The following is a 15,692-nucleotide window of genomic DNA, read 5'->3' on the forward strand; positions in this document are numbered from 1 at the left end:
GATATTTGTTATGTTTTATTGTTCTGAACACATTCCACTATGTAATGAATAAAAATTTGCATCTGGAATATTTCATTTCATGCAGAGATATCTAGGATGCGGTATTTTAGTGTACCTTTTATTTTTTGAGCAGTGTATTATGTGCCCTGAGAAACATTTCAGTGATATCTAAACCTGCAAAAAGTGTTGAAATGTTATATGGTGTCAATTACTCATCCATTTACTATCAAGTGCTCTGGGGTACATTACGGTGGCATGTAACTATACAAAAAAGCATTGAAAACTTATATGGATTACATTTCTCATCCATATACTATTACGTCCTTTAAGGTACATTTCAGTGATATATACCCCTCAAAAAATTGTTCAAAAATGTATTGGTATTATATACAGTGGGTAAGTATTCAGACCCCTTTAAATTTTTCACTCTTTGTTTCATTGCAGCCATTTGGTAAATTCAAATAAGTTCATTTTTTTTCTCATTAATGTACACTCTGCACCCTATCTTTACGGAAAAAAACAGAAATGTAGAAATTTTTATTGTAACCATACATTCCCTCCCTTCCCGGGTCGACTTATTGACTTGGACCGGATAGCCCCTTTAAGTAGCAAAGTGGTTGTGCATGTGATCTTATACAGTAAAGGGTTGTCCAATCTGGGACATTTATGACATATTAACAGGATAAATCATAACTGTCCAATAGATGTGGGCCAAATAGCAATCTTTGGGAAAACTATAGAAAGAATATAGTCATACGTTTCAACCTTGCTATTCCTGGAAGTGTACAACGTGGCTCCATTCTTAAGTTAGATACATATCCCAGTAGTAGTATCTATTGGATCCTTTGGCATATCTTGTTGTTATGTCATAGATGCATTTCAAAACAGTGCTCCCATCAATGATGAAGTGCTGGAGATCACAGAGGGACAAGCCACATAATGCAATCAGGAGAAACTCTCATAAAGGGTTAATCAGAGGGAAGTACGAAAACTTTCATTTAAACTTTTTACATACTTAATGACAGCTTTTTTTTTTCCTGGCCCTACCTTTATTCCCATTCAACGCATTTTTCACTAGTGACTATTTATTTGTGAACAAGGCTCAGAAGGAGCCGAAACGTCAAGTTTGACCGTCACATTTTGCGTGAAAAGTCACAATATCTTTTGTTCAATTGCACAAGTTATTCACTGTTGTTTTTCACTTTTCTGGGGCAACTAACACCCCATCGACTAATCAAAGCCCTAATTAGCATAGGAAACAGGTACAATGTAAATGCTTTTTTTACATTTCATTTTACAGAAAAACCTTATGCAGGGCTGCTTAGGCAGGGAATTTATCCACTAATAAGTGACTGCTCCTTTGATGGAAAAGGGGCCCTGACAGGTTCCCTTTAAATCTACTTAGTTGTCATGAAAGATAACGGATTCTTGTGCACAATCATTTTTTCATATGTCTTTCACTTTTTTCTACCAAGCAAAGCCTTAAAAATGGTCTTAAATGCAATAAAAAGACACAAAGTCTTTTAACATTTGTATAAAAATACCTTAATCACTGTAAAGTTAAAAAGTCATGTTTTAAAATGGGGATGAACTAAATGAAAAGCATGATAGAAATTAGCATAACATTTTATTTTTCAATAGGCTTTTAAAAAAAAGATCAGCATCATCAGTCAATGACAGTATGAGTTCTTAAAAAAATATTTCCATTTTTATGCCTTGAGCTGTTTCTTGTAAGTACTCAGATTCTTGATTCTTCAGAATACCATGTCTTCTGTTGGCTGAAACCTATAAATTAAAAGAAATTTTTTTACTATATAAGTACATGGCTGAAGGTGAGAACAATCCATAACTGCTTTAAAGAGCAGTTTTATAAATTATTACAAAATTGATAAGATTGCAAATGTCAAAATAAAAATTAAACTGTGGACATTTCTTTTAAGGGACATTCAATTTCCTTATGGTTACCCTCTCACGATAGGATAATAGATTAGCTTAATTTCTATATTTACAGTAGTTTGTAATCTGGTTTGGTAGCTATAGGTGGCGCACAGGTAGGAGCTGCATCAAGGGTGCAAAGAAGGTAGCAGTATAAGAAATCGAACATGGTTGGTGTAGGTTCCTGTTACAAGTTTTATATTGAAACTCAGGAGCTACAATTTATGTCAAGGCTTTTATTTTTTTTATTGCAGCGATGGAGTGTTGTCGCAAATCTAAGTTCCCTGCACCTAGTATTATACTCACAAGCGTCATCTTCATATTTTATCGGTGCCACTCCTCTCGGATCGCTCCAGTTCCAATTCAATGTAAGCCTATGAGAGCCAGAACGAGGCTTAGATTTACATTGTGAGCTTGTGAAGGTTACCTCAGACTTCCGGTCAGTCAGAAGTTGTGGTCACAAAGTAACGGTGCAGGACCGGAGGGCTGTCGGGAAGAGTTTGTCGATGGCAGATGGTAAGTAAAATACTAGGGGCAAGGAACTTAGAATGGTAGCACCACTCCAGTGCTGAATTAAATAAACTCGCCGGGGCAGTGCTTTAACTATAGTATGTACAGTTGTGCTCACAAGTTTACATACCCGGCAGAATTTTTGCTTTCTTGGCCTTTTTTTCAGAGAATATGAATAACACCAAACCTTTTCCTCCACTCATGGTTAGTGGTTGGGTGAAGCCATTTATTGCAAAACTACTTTGTTTTCTCTTTTTATATCATAATGACAACCCAAAACATCCAAATGACCCAGGTCAAAAGTTTACATATTCTGGTGTTTTTTTTCTGATAACATGCACAGAAGTTGACACAAATGGGTTTGACTGGCTACTAAAGGTAACATCCTCACCTGTAACCTGTTTTGTAATCAGTGTGTGTGCATAAAAGCTGAGTGAGTTTCTGGGATCCAGACAGACTCTTGCATCTTTCCTCCAGCCACTGAATTGTCAGTGGATCTACAGGAAAAGGTAATTAAACTGTATAAAACAGGAAAGGGATACAAAAAGATATCCAAGGAATTGATAATACCAGTCAGCAGCGTTCAAACTGTGATTAAAAGTGAAAAATCAGGGGCTCTGTAAAAACGAAACCACGGTTAGGTAGATCAGGAAAAATTTTGTCCACAACTGCCAGGAAAATTGTTCGGGATGCAAAGAAAAACCCACAAACAACATCAGCCGAAATACTGGACTCCCTGAAAACTAGCGGTGTGGCTGTTTCAAGATGCACAATAAGGAGACACTTGAAGAAAAATATGCTGCATGAGCGAGTCGTGAGAAAAAAGCCATTACTGCACAAATGCCACAAAGTATCTCGCCTACAATATGCAAAACAGCACAGAGACAAGCCTTAAAATTTTTGGAGCAAGGTAATTTGGAGTGATGAGACCAAAATTTTACTTTGTGACCACAACCATAAACGTTACATTTGGAACTGGAGGATTTTTGCCAAGAAGAGTGGGCAGCTTTACCATGTGAGAAAATAAAGAACCTCACCACAGCTACCACAAAAGACTTCAAGCTGTCATTGATGTTAGAGGAGCAATACACTGTATGAAGAAATGGGGTATATGAACTTTTGATCAAGGTCATTTGGATGTTTTGGGTTGTCATAATGATTTAAAAAGAGAAAGCACAGCAGATTGATAATATAATGGCTTCACCCAACCACTAACCATGAGTGGAGAAAAAGTTTTTTGTTATCATTCATATTCTTTGCAAAAAGGTCAAGAAAGCAAAAATTCTGATGGGGTATGTAAACTTTTGAGCACAACTGTAGTTAAAAGGTAGGTTGGACCAATTTTAAATTAAGATATTTGGGGATCAAATCAAGGCTCCACTAAAAATGAAAAAATACTATAAGTAAATATATCACCTCATAGTGTACAAGGTTGGTACTTCGTTACAGGAGTTGTCCATTGTGAACCCTCTCCCCAACACCTTCACATCCTTTACAGGTTTTCAATACTTACTATGTTATGAATATTAATATAAAGCAGATTTCCTCATTAACTATATGTCATAATCCATGCCGGATCATGACAGATAAAAGCACATGTAACCTTTTTTTTTTTTCCTTAAGCTGTGTGCTTAAGTTTGGTTTTGCCCCGGTGGCCATTAGGATTATTACACAGTGGTGTTTTTTGTTCTAATTTGCCCCCAGAGGTGGTGAGCATCATTGCACTCTGGTTTCTTTAGTTTAGTGCATGTGATATAAAGCAGGTGTGATTGCTGGCTCTTACCTATGAAAGAGATTCAAGTGTTGCAATCACTGTTGGTGATAGTGTTCATTTCAACCATCCTTGGTGGAGGAAGGATCTAGAGAGAGGTCCTGGCAGCTCAGTCAGAGCCCTGGTGTGGAAGGAGTCAGAAGGGATTTCCTTGCAGCTCTGACAGAGCTTGGTGGCAGCTATTCAGGAGGAAAGCTGCATTCTGGTGGTGGACTCTGTTGCTGGGAGCAAGAGCAACAGAGCAAAGCTAAGTGGTGTTTCTCTGTCTGTATTTTCCTGGTGTGTATTAGTACAGCGGTGGGGCCAGTGCCTGCATCACCCAGCTCCCTAGCAAGGGATAGGTGTAGTGTGTGCTAGGGTGACAGGTATCCTGATCAGCGCCTGGTGTGGAACTGGCCTAGGGAATGTTAGGAGTGTGAGGGACACCGACTCTGGGGAGTGCAGGAGGTGTCCACGTCCCCGCTCCCTATCTCAGGGCCCACCGTTGTAACCGTTTTCCCCTTCCCCCGTGTCTTGTTGTTTTAGTTATCGGCCTGCGGGCTGTGTCACACTGGACAGTTTCACATGCTGTGTCTTGTTGTTTCAGTTACCGGCCTGCTGGTCGCATCACACTGGACGGGTCCACGTGACATTATCACCAACCTTGCAATATATAAACTCGGCACACACCCAAAAGATTATGTTGCAGAAATGTGATTTTAATAGATGGCAGACGTTTCGGTCTAGGACCTTCATCAATGTACTGAAAAATTAAACAAACGTAACAAAATAAAAAAGAAAGTATATACAATAAATCACATGGGTTTTATAGAGAAGAAAATTCATAGTATGCTGAGACATCGGTCACATTATAGCACAAAATGTATTGTAGTACCAGGGACGCAGTCATGGAGAAAAAATCAACATAGAAAGAGAGGCACATACCATAAGATTGTACTGTGAGCACTTAGTGATTGGGCTTATGAGAAACCTATGGAGAAATGGAGCTGATATAACAGCCATCCATATTAAGTGAGAATAAACCATGTGACACCAAATGTATGACATACCAATACTGCAGGGAGGTGTCTGTAGCCGTCCCACTGTGGGAGAGGAAAGAACGCTAAGTGATTGCATAATAAGTAATATCCTCACTGGCTAGTTATAGAGAGAAGATCTTACCGTGGTAATGTGTGGCGTGTGGATGCAGTATCCGCCGCGAATCCAATGGCGCTATGGAGTGGGGAGAGTGACGGTGTTATATATCCCTGAAGGAGTGGTGTTGCCCTATCAGGAGCGCGCCACCGGAAATGGGTGGACGCGTGCATAGCTAATGTCATCCTGCGCTCCGGGCGCTGGGGGAAGACGAGAGGGGGCGTGTCTACACGAAGTCCCGGAAGTGTGTCACAGCCTGTAAAGGCTGCGGGACTGCACAGTGAGGAGGGCATATTACCGTGGTTACCAACACAGCGTTAACATCAGGAGTGCCGAGAGTAGAGAAGTGGCTATTCAGTGATTAGTAGTGAAGATTCGAAACAATTCAAGGTTGTAGGTTCTGTAATTAGAATAAAACATAGTTAGTTTTAATCAAATGAAAAATTGTAATAAAATATAAAAGGAAAAGTCAAAGTTATACGGCATTATAACAGTAATGATATGACAGGTAAAGAATATTGGTGTCAGAATATGTCATGCACTTAGAATTGGAGAAAAGCCTGTGTATCAGTCTTTGTTTAACCCCTTGGGTGCCAGGGTATTATGCTCATGAATCCAGTAGGCCTCCCTTCTTTTTAAGATATTAATACGGTTATCTCCCCTGCGTGGCGGGTGAATTTGCTCTATTACTTGAAACGTTTCTCTCTAATCCCAAATTTGGTACCTTCCCTTGCTTACAATGTATGCAGTGCAATAATGTACAGAAAGGTAACACCTTTTACCATCCCCACACAGGCAAAAAATTCAGCATCCGTGAATACTACACTTGCGATAGCTCATTTGTAGTATATCTTATTAAATGCCCTTGTGGTCTTTTGTATGTAGGGGAAACCACACATCATATTAGGGACCGGATATCGAAGCACAAGTCCACTATCAGATGCAAGAATATGCTTCTCCCGATCCCCTACCATTTTATCACTGCTGGCCACTCTATTGCCCAACTAAAGTTTCAAGTAATAGAGCAAATTCACCCGCCACTCAGGGGAGGTAACCGTATTAATATCTTAAAAAGAAGGGAGGCCTACTGGATTCATGAGCTTAATACCCTGGCACCCAAGGGGTTAAACAAAGACTATGATACACAGGCTTTTCTCCAATTCTAAGTGCATGACATATTCTGACACCAATATTCTTTACCTGTCATATCATTACTGTTATAATGCCGTATAACTTTGACTTTTCCTTTTATATTTTATTACAATTTTTCATTTGATTAAAACTAACTATGTTTTATTCTAATTACAGAACCTACAACCTTGAATTGTTTTGAATCTTCACTACTAATCACTGAATAGCCACTTCTCTACTCTCGGCACTCCTGATGTTAACGCTGTGTTGGTAACCACGGTAATATGTCCCTCCTCACTGTGCAGTCCCGCAGCCTTTACAGGCTGTGACACACTTCCGGGACTTCGTGTAGACACACCCCCTCTCGTCTTCCCTCAGCGCCCGGAGCGCAGGATGACATTAGCTATGCACGCGTCCACCCATTTCCGGTGGCGCGCTCCTGATAGGGCAACACCACTCCTTCAGGGATATATAACACCGTCACTCTCCCCACTCCATAGCACCATTGGATTCGCGGCGGATACCGCGTCCACACGCCACACATTACCACGGTAAGATCTTCTCTCTATAACTAGCCAGTGAGGATATTACTTATTATGCAATCACTAAGCGTTCTTTCCTCTCCCACAGTGGGACGGCTACAGACACCTCCCCGCAGTATTGGTATGTCATACATTTGGTGTCACATGGTTTATTCTCACTTAATATGGATGGCTGTTATATCAGCTCCATTTCTCCATAGGTTTCTCATAAGCCCAATCACTAAGTGCTCACAGTACAATCTTATGGTATGTGCCTCTCTTTCTATGTTGATTTTTTCTCCATGACTGCGTCCCTGGTACTACAATACATTTTGTGCTATAATGTGACCGATGTCTCAGCATACTATGAATTTTCTTCTCTATAAAACCCATGTGATTTATTGTATATACTTTCTTTTTTATTTTGTTACATTTGTTTAATTTTTCAGTACATTGATGAAGGTCCTAGACCGAAACGTCTGTATGTATGTACTGCCATCTATTAAAATCACCTTTCTGCAACATAATCTTTTGGGTGTGTGCCGAGTTTATATATATATTGCAATTCACGGATTGGGATCCTACTTGTGCACCATCCGGTCTACTAAGGGTTGTGCCAACGGTTTCTTTATATATTATCACCAACCTTGACATTTTTTTCTGCTGAGCCATGGACCCAATGCAGACCTTTGGCCAAATGCTGCAGATCTTTACTGATGAGATTAGGGGCCTGTGCGGTGAGTTGGTGCAGCAGCTGCAGCTGTTGGTGGGCTTTGGAGGTTTGGTTCAGGCTCAGGCTCAGCCAGAACCCAAGATATCCCTCCTGGACAGGTTTTCTGGAGGGAGAGATCAATTCTTGGTATTTCAGCAAGCTTGCAAATTATATGTCAGGCTGCGCCCTCGTTCATCAGGGAATGAAGAGCAACGGGTGGGAATCATTATGTCCCTTCTTAAGGGGGATCCCCAATCCTGGGCTTTCTCCCTACCGGATGATTCACCATTATTAGAGTCCGTGGACGAGTTTTTTGCGGCTTTGGTGCTAGTGTATGGGGATCCTGATGGCGTCGCCCTGGCGGAATCCCGACTCCGTAGGTGTAAACAGGGAGCCTGGGTTGCTGAGGAGTACTGCTCAGAGTTTAGGAGGAGGGCCACTGCCACTCAGTGGAATGACCCTGCACTTAGGAGTCAATTTGTGCAGGGTCTGTCTCCAAAGTTGCAGAATACTCTGGTGCAGTATGCCGCCCCCAGGTCGCTGGAGGCCGCCATGTCCCTTGCCATCTGGGTGGATAGATGCCTTAGGGAGAGAGATACACAAAATGTGCCCCCTGATGACCTCGCTAGGGAGGAGGACTCACCAGTGTGGATGGAGGAACCCAGACAGTCCGGAGTTGTTGGTACAAAAAAGCGGGTGTCTGCAGCTCGTCGTGGTGGGGGGTATGCTTTTCCTGTGGGAAGCCGGGCCATTTCATGAGAGCCTGCCCAGTTTGTGCCAAGTCTCCAGACGAACCTATGCAAGTAGGAGGAGCTAGTTTGTGTTCAGGCCTGCCTTCGGTTCAGGGAGTGGTGTTTTTACTGTGGGCAGACTGGTCATGTCCTTAAGGCTTGCCCAATGCACGCCAAATCATCTGTGTCATCTCAGAAGCCGCATTCCCCTGGTCGCTTGGAGGAAGGCGACCAGGGAGTGTATATTTCCTCCATTTTGCCCTCCCAAGGTACTATGTCAGCAGAGGTGTTGGCTGGCGGGGTACCGGAGGTGATACCGGTGTTTGTGGACAGCGGAGCAGGAGTTAGGTGGATGCTCGCTTTGACCAGACTCATGGCCTGAGGTGTAGGATGCTAGCCCAACCTATAAGCGTCCAGGCCATAAACTCTGTTTCACTGAGCCAGGGGAACTTGACCGAAGTCGTAGAAAATATCCACCTACGTATAGGACATCATGAGGAGTCCTTGTCATGCTACGTCTTGGAGGGAATGCCAGTACCTATCGTTTTAGGCCTCCCTTGGCTGAAAAAACACAACCTGGTAATAGATTAGCGGGCAAGGGAAGAAGTCAGCTGGGGCAGTCGTGTGAGGGCTGCTGCCTAGGGGCTACTGTCTCTGTCGTCTCTCTACAACCTACCACTTCCTCTCCAGTGAGAGCAGCAGATGTGCTGCAGGAGAGTAGGGGCAAGTCTCAACCCTTGCCATTAGCCAACCCTGGGAGGCACAGACCTCATGGTGGAAAGGGTTGGAGGGTGGTGTACCCCTTGGTGAAGTGCGGGGGTGTGAATGTGGTGACACAGGGGGATGCCTCTGTTGTCAATCCCAGAAAGAGTTCACCGAATTGTGACAAACGAATGTGTGGCAATAAACGTTCAGGTCCGGACCTGTGTGTGAACGAGCATGTATGGGTGGCCACCAAAAAACATCCAGTGGAAGTGTGTTGCGGAGTCTTACCAGCTCATACCAAACATACACAGACACAACTCGTTCCCCAGGTCGGCACTTCGGAAATGTGTGGTGCCTCCGGAACATACATTGCCAATACCAGCAGTGCTCGTTTGTCATAAACCTGATGTGCAGGTAGTTGCAGGGGTGAACTCTGGACCTCGGCGTCACCGCTATAGGTGGTCCCTTATGAGGAGCAGTCTTGAGGGTCCAGAGGCCCCTCATTAAGGGGAGGGTACTGTCTTGATCCAACATTGATCATGACAGATAAAAGCACATGTAACCTTTTTTTTCCTTAAGCTGTGTGCTTAAGTTTGGTTTTGCCCCGGTGGCCATTAGGATTATTACACAGTGGTGTTTTTTGTTCTAGTTTGCCCCCATGGTGGTGAGCGTCATTGCACTCTGGTTCCTTTAGTTTAGTGCATGTGATATAAAGCAGGTGTGATTGCTGGCTGTTACCTACAGTTGTGGCCAAAAGTATTGACACCCCTGCAATTCTGTCAGATAATACTCAGTTTCTTCCTGAAAATGATTGCAAACACAAATTCTTTGGTATTATTATCTTCATTTAATTTGTCTTAAATGAAAAAACACAAAAAGAATTGTCCTATAGCCAAATTGGATATAATTCCACACCAAACATAAAAAAGAGGGAGGACAAAAGTATTCGCACCTTTCAAAAAATCATGTGATGCTTCTCTAATTTGTGTAATTAACAGCACCTGTAACTTACCTGTGGCACCTAACAGGTGTTGGCAATAACTAAATCACACTTGCAGCCATTTGACATGGATTAAAGTTGACTCAACCTCTGTCCTGTGTCCTTGTATGTACCACATTGAGCATGGAGAAAAGAAAGAAGACCAAAGAACTGTCTGAGGACTTGAGAAACCAAATTGTGAGGAAGCATGAGCAATCTCAAGGCTACAAGTCCATCTCCAAAGACCTGAATGTTCCTGTGTCTACCGTGCGCAGTGTCATCAAGAAGTTTAAAGCCCATGGCACTGTGGCTAACCTCCCTAGATGTGGATGGAAAAGAAAAATTGACAAGAGATTTCAACGCAAGATTGTGCGGATGTTGGATAAAGAATCTCGACTAACATCCAAACAAGTTTAAGCTGCCCTGCAGTCCGAGGGTACAACAGTACGGGTTGACACTATCTGTCGGCATCTGAATGAAAAGCGACTGTATGGTAGGAGACCCAGGAAGACCCCACTTCTTACCCCGAGACATAAAAAAGCCAGGCTGGAGTTTGCCAAAACTTACCTGTAAAAGCCTAAAACGTTTTGGAAGAATGTTCTCTGGTCAGATGAGACAAAAGTAGAGCTTTTTAGGCAAAGGCATCAACATAGAGTTTACAGGAGAAAAAAGAGGCATTCAAAGAAAAGAACACGATCCCTACAGTCAAACATGGCGGAGGTTCCCTGATGTTTTGGGGTTGCTTTGCAGCCTCTGGCACTGGACTGCTTGACTGTGTGCATGGCATTATGAAGTCTGAAGACTACCAACAAATTTTGCAGCATAATGTTGGGCCCAGTGTGAGAAAGCTGGGTCTCCCTCAGAGGTCATGGGTCTTCCAGCAGGACAATGACCCAAAACACACTTCAAAAAGCACTAGAAAATGGTTTGAGAGAAAGCACTGGAGACTTCTAAAGGTGGCCAGCAATGAGTCCAGACCTGAATCCTATAGAACACCTGTGGAGAGATCTAAAAATGGCAGTTTGGAGAAGGCACCCTTCAAATTTCAGGGACCTGGAGCAGTTTGCCAAAGAAGAATGGTCTAAAATTCCAGTAGAGCATTGTAAGAAACTCATTGATGGTTACCGGAAGCGGTTGGTCGCAGTTATTTTGGCTAAAGGTTGTGCAACCAAGTATTAGGCTGAGGGTGGCAATACTTTTGTCTGGCCCATTTTTGGAGTTTTGTGTGAAATGATCAATGTTTTGGTTTTTGCTTCATTCTCTTTTGTGTTTTTTCATTTAAGACAAAATTAAATGAAGATAATAATACCAAAGAATTTGTGTTTGCAATCATTTTCAGGAAGAAACTGAGTATTATCTGACAGAATTGCAGGGGTTTCAATACTTTTGGCCACAACTGTATAAAAGAGATTCAGGTGTTGCAATCACTGTTGGTGATAGTGTTCATTTCAACCATCCTTGGTGGAGGAAGGATCTAGAGAGAGGTCCTGGCAGCTCAGTCAGAGCCCTGGTGTGGAAGGAGTCAGAAGGGATTTCCTTGCAGCTCTGACAGAGTTTGGTGGCAGCTATTCAGGAGGAAAGCTGCATTCTGGTGGTGAACGCTGTTGCTGGGAGCAAGAGCAACAGAGCAAAGCTAAGTGGTGTTTCCCTGTCTATATTTTTCCTGGTGTGTATTAGTACAGCGGTGGGGCCAGTGCCTGCATCACCCAGCTCCCTAGCAAGGGATAGGTGTAGGGTGTGATAGGGTGACAGGTATCCTGATCGGTGCCTGGTGCGGAACCGGCCTAGTGAATGTTAGGAGTGTGAGGGACACTGACTTTGGGGAGTGCAGAAGGTCTCCACGTCCCCGCTCCCTATCGCAGGGCCCACCGTTGTAACCATTTTCCCCTTCCCCCATGTCTTGTTGTTTTAGTTACTGGCCTGCGGCCACGTGCCATGTCTTATTGTTTCAGTTACCGGCCTGCTGGTCGCGTCACACAGGACGGGTCCACGTGACACTATGTACAGTATGTGCGTTGTTGGCCTTGTGCATACATTATGTCTTATCATCCTGTTCATTTTAAATAAACTCAATAAAATCCCACCCTTTGGTCATTATTAGTAATGAGCAAGCAGTAAACTGCTCGGGTGCTCAGTATTCGAATCCAGCACTTTGGACTACTCTGGTGCTAAATTCAAGTAGCATTTTTATGGCGGCCCCCCGGCGGTCTGCAGAGGGACTAGAAATTGCGGAAATCAATGGGAACAGTGCTCAAATGACATGGGAACAGCATGGGGAAGACCCCTGGAAGCATTTCGGACTTCCAAGTTACCTCTGTGAACAATCTTGTGAAAGGCTTATGCCACTTTTTCAGACTCACGATTAAACATACAAAGAACAAAACCAAAATGGATTTTCCTGGGAAATATGTTAAGGAACATCCTTTCTAGGGTAATGACTTGTATATAAGGCAAAATAAATAACCAAAAACAAAAATGTTCCTCCACACTTTGGGCTATGTTCACACGTAACGTTTTTGATGTGTTTTTGAACTTTAGCATTTCTTTCAACCAAGACAAATGCATTCACTGGGAAATGTAATTTTAACATTTTACAACCTTATCTGGCAATGTGGTGTGTGACACATCAGACACATCCTGTTTAATTTATGAAGGAGGGACTCTGAAATTCACAAAGTCTATTTTTATAGGGTCATCAGGTGGCCCTTACTATTCTTAAAGGGCCAGCAATCGGCACTCACTATTCTTAAAGAGCCATCAGCCAGCTATGCTTTGTTGTTCCCATTATTAATCAGTGGGTCTCCTATACTGTTATTGCATATGAAGTGAGTGGCGGGGCTTCCCAAAATTTGGATGTACCCCAATACCCCTTTGAAGAGACATACAGGAGGGCCTCCTGCAAACAATATTCCCATTATTAGGAAGTGGGTCTCATATAGCGTTTGCCTATGCAGTGAATGCAAGGGCTGCCAAAAATTTAGAGGCACTCCAAAGCCCTTTTGAAGAGATGAAGAAGAGGGCCTCATGAAAAAATGTTCCCATTATTAGGAAGTGGGTCTCCCATAGTGTTTTCCTATGCAGTGAATGCAAGGGCTGCCAAAAATTTGGAGGCACTCCAATGCCCCTTGGAAGAGATGTGGGAGGGCCTCATAAAAAAATGTTCCCATTAGAAAGGACTGGGTCTCCAAGACTTGTAATGCCCATGCCCTAAGTGTATGGGCTGACAAACATTTACCCCTGGGGGTATACATGAACATACTGCATACCAATTTTTTGGGGGCATCATAAAATACCCTTTAAAATAATTATGTGGGTGTTGCATCACGAACCATGGTCACCCTGGTGATATGGTGGTGGAGGATGAATATGAGGAGAAGACAGAGGACAACAGCAAATAGCCAAAATCAGGCAGCGTATACCCTTGTGTGGTTGTGAAGAGATGCATGGGAATAGACCTCCCAAAAAAAGGCACTGGATTTAAGTTTATGTTATGCTTCTATCATTTGGTGGTGTTAAGAAGTCTGGTCCAATCCAACCCTTGTTCATTTTTATAAGAGTCAGTCTGTCAACAATTTCAGTTGACAAGCAGATGCACTTATCAGTTATATAATTCCACCTGCAGCAGTAAAAATCTGATCTGACAAAACGCCAGTGTCAGGGCAGGCCAGTACCTCCAAGGCGTAGAGAGCCAGTTCATGCCACGTGTCCAGCTTGGATACCGAATAATTAAAAGGCACAGAGGAATCACGGAGGATGTTGGTACGGTCAGCAAGGTACTCCCTTAGTATCTTCCCAAACTTTGCACCTTGTGAGAGTACCCGGCGTTTCAGCACCTGTGCGATGGAATGGGCTGAGAAAACTCTCACAGAACTTTGACAGTGTTCCCCTGCCTCTGCTGGATTGGAGTTGTGTCTCTCTCGCCTGTACTTCTTGGTTGTCCAACAACTGTGACCTCTGCCGCCAGCGTTTTCTGATGGCAATTTTTTTTTAATAAATCTGCAACAAGGGCATTCTGGTACTGCCGAATTTTAGTAGACCTGTCTGCCTTGGGAATAAGAGATAGAAAATTCTCCTTGCAGTGAGGGTCTACAAGTGTTAACAATCAGTAATGATTGTCACCCAAAATTTTGAGAACGCGAGGGTCATGGGAAAGGCAGCTTAACATAAACTCAGCCATGCATGCCAGACTGCTAACAGTCAATACTTCCATGTCCTCACCAAGAGGACGACTAACCATGCTCTCCTCCTACGCCTCCTACTCTTCCCTGTCCAAAGGCCTTCCACGCTGAACAGATGGTATGACAGTTGTGCAGGTAGTACCATCTATAGTGCATGAAACTAACACCTTTTCTTCCTCCTTCCTCATTGTCACCCAATCCACATTGGGATGGATGAAGCTGGGCTGTATGTGTCAGGAACACCGCACTGTACTTGCTCACTGAGCCAGTGCGCGTGTCCTGAGTGTCAGCGCCGGCGTGCAGCCTCCGCTGAGCAGTGACTCACCCGCAGTGTAGGGGTACCGGGGTCAGGTACAGCCAGAAAGTACCGATGCACAGGACCTGTGGATGCTGAAGTTTAGGAAGCCAGCATAGGACCTATGGTCATGTGAATGGTCATGTGACTGCAAGGGGGCGGGGCTTAGCGTCCTGCACACAGAGAAGGGAGAGAACTCAGAGTCCAAGCAAAGCAGAGGTTATGCACAGTACAGACCAGCGAGGTACAGGAGAGATAAACAGATGGGAGGTCAGACAAAGCCAAAGTTCATACACAGGATCACAGTACAGTACCAGGGAGGAGACAGAGCGGATAATCAGGGCCAAGCAGAGATCAAAACCAAACAGACATATAAGGTACCAGGCAGAATCCAAAGCGATATCCAGGGAACAGACCGAGTCATACACAGAGAATCAAGTAACCAGAACACAGCACAAACACACTCAGGGGTCACCACACAATGCCAAGGGCGAAAGTATAACTGACAGGGATGGGAGCATCCTGAGGCTATAAGAAGCCTCCCCCAGAACCAGGGAGAGGCCACAATCATAGCCCCAGGTGTGCAGGTAAGCCTGCACCGGGATCACAACCTTTAACCCCAGAAATGCCAGTACTCAGCACTGGTTCCAAACATTAACCCCACGTGTGCGAGTCAAACCCGCACTGAGATCATGACAGTACCCCCCTCTCAACGGGGGGCCTCTGGACCCCCAGGCTTGCCCGGGTACTTAGCATGGAAAGCCCGCACCAGGCGATCAGCATGCATCAACCGGGCTGGTACCCAGGACCTGTCCTCCGGTCCATACCCCTTCCAATGAACCAGGTACTGTACCGACCGCCATACCAACCTGGAATCTATGATATGACCAACCTCGTACTCCACCTGCCCCTCGACCAAAACCGGAGGAGCAGCATACTCGGAGTCTCCCCGTACTGCTTCAAAAGGCTTCAGTAGAGATTTGTGGAAGACGTTAGGGATCTTGAAAGAGGGTGGAAGGCACAGCCTATACGCCACTGGATTGATTTTTTCCACAATCTTGTTCGGGCCAATGAATTTGGGTCCCAACTT

The 15,692-nt window shown here is 43.8% G+C and overlaps 1 protein-coding gene across 2 annotated transcripts in view; it reads right to left on the bottom strand.

Annotated features, from left to right (window-relative positions):
• Positions 1-1,610: 1,610 nt before the first annotated feature.
• The window catches only part of BANK1 (B cell scaffold protein with ankyrin repeats 1), a 1,011,739-nt gene continuing 997,657 nt past the window's right edge, over positions 1,611-15,692 (bottom strand). For both annotated transcript variants that reach the window (XM_073589285.1, XM_073589294.1), the window contains one exon: positions 1,611-1,785. The gene's annotated coding sequence lies outside the window, so the exon portion shown is untranslated. The remainder of the gene's footprint in view (positions 1,786-15,692) is intronic.

This window comes from Dendrobates tinctorius, unplaced genomic scaffold (genome assembly GCF_039654945.1).
Source record: "Dendrobates tinctorius isolate UK_male_01 unplaced genomic scaffold, ASM3965494v1 ptg000011l, whole genome shotgun sequence".
Classification (NCBI taxonomy): Eukaryota; Metazoa; Chordata; class Amphibia; order Anura; family Dendrobatidae; genus Dendrobates; species Dendrobates tinctorius.